Below are 5,611 nucleotides of genomic sequence, written 5' to 3'. Positions count from 1 at the left end.
CATGGACTCATCCACAGGTCACAGTTCCTTCGAATCGAATTCACACTGGAGTTCCAGCCTGTCCAGTACAGCAGCACAGAAACAGCAGCGATGCCCTGGCCATCTGCCAGCCCAGGCGCATGGCCATTGCTGTTATCAATGTGTTCCCAGGCACAGCGGAGTAAGATGATAAGTAGTACGGCAGTACAGCAAGCAGCAAAAGCACAAAGCAGCCACCAACAAGCACTAGACCCTTATATATAGTAAGGCAAGCAAGCCCCATGGCAATCACAGGATTGCCAATAATAGCTAAATTGTCAATTAATAGCTAAAGAGCAATAACAGCTAGAAATTCAATCTAGCACATTCCAATCAAACCTGTCATTATCTCTAACACTTCAAGCCCCATGTTGGGCACCAAAAAGGACTGTCATGGTTTAACCCCAGCCAGCAACTAAACACCACACAGCTGCTTGCTCACTCCCCCCGCAGCAGGATGGGGAGAGAATCAGAAGAGTAAAAGTGAGAAAACTTACGAGTTGAGGTAAAGGCAGTTTAATAGGTAAAGCAAAAGTTGTTTCAATAAGCAAAGCAAAATAAGTAATTCATTCACTACATCCTATCGTCAGGCAGGTGTTCAGCCATCTCCAGGAAAGCAGGGCTCCATCACGCATAACGGTTACTTGGGAAGACAAAACCCCATCACTCTGAACGTCCCCTGTTTCCTTCTTCTTCCCCCAGCTTTATATGCTGAGCATGATGTCATATGGTGTGGAATATCCTTTTGGTCTGTTGGGGTCAGCTGTCCCAGCTGTGTCCCCTCCCAGCTTCTTGTGCACCCCCAGCCTACTCACTGGTGGGGTGGTGTGAGAAGCAGAAAAGGCCTTGACTCTGTGTAAGCACTGCTCAGCAATAACCAAAACATCCCTGTATTATCAACACTGTTTCCAGCACAAATGCAAAACATAGCCCCATACTAGCTACTATGAAGAAAATTAACTCTATTCCAGCCAAAACCAGCACAGTGCCTAATCACAGCAACCCTTTGGGTGAGGAGGATATGGAATGATACTGTTGACTTTGCCTCACTACATCAAAGTGAAAACCAAGTCTCATTTTATATTAGCAGCAATTTTACAGTGAGATAAATTGTATGTATTAATGGCTGATCTTGCTGTAAATACAGTTTTTGTTTGGGCAGTGAAAATAGTCTAAGTCAAGCATAGTATCACCTTGCTTTTGTTCATGGAGAAACAGTAATGTATTCAATACAGTCCAATTTCAACCCTAATAGCTAACATAGCAGTATAAACAAAATGAGATTTCAGTATATTTTCAACAATAACCTGTCCTAAAAGAAAGGTTGATGAGAAACCAACTCACTTTAGCTGAAGCAGTTCTATGAGCAATTCAGCATCAAAGGTTTTATTATATAACTCTCCAGACCATTTAGAGAGATCCCTGTTTAAATACAGAAGTACCTCAGAGACTAATCTCTAATGAATGTCACTGTGATCATGTGCCACTGGACAGATCATATTTTTTATTTTGTGTCTTTGCAAGATATCATAACCTTGTAAGATTTTCTGATGTTTTAGTAAATATAGGCAGCTGTAACATTGTTTGCTAACTATTTCCCTCCTCTTGGCTCACTGGAGAAAGAAGAAAAAGATTGTATTTAGAGTGGGAAGTATAATCCAATTCAAGTCTTTGAATACACATAATTTCCCTTCTTAACTCTTCACATAAATTATTACTCAGTTATTAGTCTCAGCGGGAAAACAGTTACTGGATTATCCAAATGTTTCAACAGCTGTTTGTCCTAACTAAATTTGAGTGATATCTGTTAAGTATCCAGAGCCAGAATCTTCTCAGTGGTGCCCAGTGAAAGGACAAGGGGCAATGGGCACAAACTGAAATACAAGAAATTCTATTTAATCATCAGAAAACTTTTTTACTGTGATAGTGATTGAACACTGGCAGAGGTTGCCCAGAGAGTTTATGGATTCTCCATCCTTGGAGGTATTCAAAACCTGATTGGAGAAGATACTGATCGGCCTGCTGGAGTTGGATCCTACTTTGCACAGGGAGGGTGGAAAAGATGATATCCAGAGGTACCTTCCGATCTCAACTGTTCTGTGATTCTGTGAAATCCTACATTAATTAGACTGCATAAAAAGAGATAGGAAACCACTAGCAATCAGGAAGCAGAGCTAGTATGATGGATATAAGCTGACACAGGCATGTGCTGTGAAATTCCACTTTACTGCTGCCTGTGCGCTTTTGTAAACTGTATACATATGAACATTTTGTATATGAAGAATAACTGATTAGATTCTTCTAATAACCTGTTCAGTCTCTCTTCTTATGTATCTTGAATTCTGTTTCTCCCCATGTACATATGCTAGAAACAAAAATGTAACAAGGTAACCTTTGCTGATGATTCCTTTGATTCGGGGAAAAAGCATAATTTATTTTTCCCCAAAATGAGAACAGCAGGAGTACTGAGTAATATGGTCTGGAGCACTGACCGTAAGCAAAGGGAAGATTTCCAGACAAAGATAAATGGGAAAGGCTGTGCTTAAAAAGAATTTTATATAGCAGTTTCAAAAGCCCACCAAAGTACATTGATCACCCCAGAAACTCCAGGAGAACAGGCACTGTATTTCTATGAAGTGTTCAGGATAACTGAGTGTAACATTCAAGCTGAGCTAGTTTTGTATGTATCAGGTAGTGAGAAAATGAAGCCAAATTAACCACATGTGAAAATGATCAATAACAAAGCTACAGGAGATTTTGAATTTTTATCTTTTGTCAGGCCTTACTACATATAGGTATGTGGGATAGTGTTTTCACAACTCACATAACAATTTGTCAGTACTATTTGAAGTCTTGCATCCAGTCCAGGTTTTTGTCTCACAGTAGCTTGCATGAAATTGAAGTCATTAGCTTGAGGATGATCTGTCACAGATCATCTGTGCTGTACATCATGAGGTCTGTGATTAGAAAGAAGTTATAAATTCTGCACAGCCCCTAACAGATTACAAAGAGCTTGCAAAGAGTGACTGCTGTGGTAGAAGAATGCAGAGGAGAAATCAACAGGCTAGGTGGTCCTAGCCTAACTGCATCCAAGAACAGTACCATGACCTGAGAAGAAACATCAGATCTCAGACACCCTGTGGGGACATGGAAGATGTGATCAACAGTTTCTTTATGTTATGGCTAAGCATAACATAGCTTATTTTTAATAGAGACAGAGTTAAACTGAGGTGATGGGATGTGTCCCTCTGTGCTTCCTGCTGAATCAGTGCTTTAAATGTGTGGTATGGTAAGCTAGAATATCTGTATACTTACTGCAGTGATTCCCTTGCCAACCTCCCGAAGGAACCAATGGTGAGTGAACTGAAAGCATTCCCTCAGTCTGGTGGTGCAGCTGATGTGTGGCAGAAATCCTTGGATGGTATGTAACAGCTATGATTCCAGTGCAAAGACAAGTTGCATAATTTTATAGTTAGTCATATCATTTAACATGGCACAGTGGGAAAGGAGGAAATGTCCCCTGAGATGTCCTCCTAATGTGTCCCTGATGTAGTCCAGCACGAAACAGGTTGTTCTTTTCTGGTTAATGCAACTGAAAAAAAAATATATATTATCATTAAATGGGAAAGTCAAGGCATTGAATAAATTAAGTGCAAATATATAGAGACTGCTTCTACAAAGACACATAGGAATGAAGGGAAAAGTATTTAAAAATTGTTTCTATTCACTCTATGGGAAGGAGGTGCACTTAGTGGGATTAAAAATCTGAACATCAGAAAAGAAACAGTTGATACACTCAAAATCCTGTTACCGGCAAAATGAACACATTATATATATGGAGCTAAGACTCAAATGTTAGTCCAATTAATGTGCTACCAGTCCAAATTATCTAATGAATACACAAAAGAATTTATAGTAATACAGATAAAACTTATTCAGCCTCCCCCACCAACACTTCTGAGTATCTATCATTTTGCTCTAGTGCTGAAATCTCCCTTCTGCTCTCCCTCTGGACCCAAAGGTCGACAGTGTCAGTCGTCCTCAGGGTTGCTGGGTTTGGGGGTGTGATCACACCTTACTAGTTCCCCGAACCCTGTGCTGGGAGGAGTGGGGTGCCTGTGTCAGGTGCAACCCCTTTGGCATGGGTCCCCTCTCTCTTGGGGTGTATTGGGGCAGCATTTCTGCACCCCATCAGCTGGCAATGAGTGTTGTTGGGGGTTACATCTAGACTTCTGAGCATTTAACAAAGATTATAATAATTATTGTTTTGCTTTAAATATGCCCATAATATAAATCCACCTAATGGAGTTAGAAGAAAGTTTTCCTGTTGCAAATTACTGTATAAATTCATATTGCAGCTATTACTACTAAAGTCAGTGACTGGATAGTGGACTAGATGGATCACTTTCTCAATTCAGTATGACAGTTTTTGTATTCTGGAGGTTTTACTTCAAGGATAAACTGATAATTCACACTCTAATTTTGGTGTTTTGGGGAGTTTTTTATTTTAAATGCACTTCCTCTAAATCTCTTCAGGTTCCCAGTCTATTTCAAATGAGAAGGATTTAAAAATAAAGTAAATGTGGTATTCATGTCATGAACACAAGAAATAAAAGTGCCTGTATATGAAAACAAATTTTGTCACAATAGCATGAATAAGTTCTAAACACATATGAATCAATACATTTTCTTTACATACTGACATTTCAGCAAGCACTTTAAATCTGTATAACTATTCTATAATTTTAGCAAGCAAGATTAGAGAGGTAATTGTAACCAAACTGTTGCTTAAATTGAACATCTTTGCTCTAATATCAATAATGACTTCAGTCAGTACTTGGAGTTCAGATTAATTTTTTCCCTTGACATGCTCCGTTTTTTCTTGGCTGTTTTGTCCTGTCCCAAAATGCATTAATTATCATTCTCCTAGGGGAAAAAAACAACTCACAAAACAGTCTCACAAAACAACATTTTTTCCCCCTTAATTTGTATGCATATAAACAGCAAGAGCTGCAAAAAGATCTACATACTCTAAAAATACAACATAGCAGTGTATTGGTCGGGGCTGAACCACTTCACAAGCAAACATTAAAAATCGATTTCTATAGTTGAGCAACACTTTTCCGACCATCACAACAGACTGGTAAAGCTTAGAAATTCATTGGCAACAGACAAGTTACTATGGACAACAATTATTATTTCTTCACTTGCCTTCCAGGTGTACTCAAATACAGTCAGCAGTCTGATGACACGTTAGAGGGCTTACAATTATCCAGATAAGGCAGTTTAAAGTCACTTACAAGCTAGTTGGGGTGTGTACACCTTTTTCATTCTGTGAAAGTCAGGTTATAGAAGTGGGGACATGTAAGCCCTCCAACATGTCATCGGACTGCTGAGTGTAAAGAAACAATATAGGGAATGGACTTTCAAATGCTACAAATGCTATTTCACAACATGAAGTAGAGAGGAGTAGGGAATTGCTGCAGCTGTGGTTTGAGCTTCACCTATCCAAGTGCAAGGTCCTGCACCTGGGTCGGGGCAACCCCCTGTCTCAACACAGGCTGGGGGATGAAGGGATTGAGAGCAGCCCTGC

The sequence above is a fragment of the Aptenodytes forsteri genome, unplaced genomic scaffold (assembly GCF_000699145.1).
Source record: "Aptenodytes forsteri isolate BGI_AS27 unplaced genomic scaffold, ASM69914v1 Scaffold32, whole genome shotgun sequence".
In the NCBI taxonomy this organism is placed as follows: Eukaryota; Metazoa; Chordata; class Aves; order Sphenisciformes; family Spheniscidae; genus Aptenodytes; species Aptenodytes forsteri.
The sequence above is the reverse complement of the archived record's forward strand: the minus strand, read 5'-3'. Positions refer to the sequence as shown.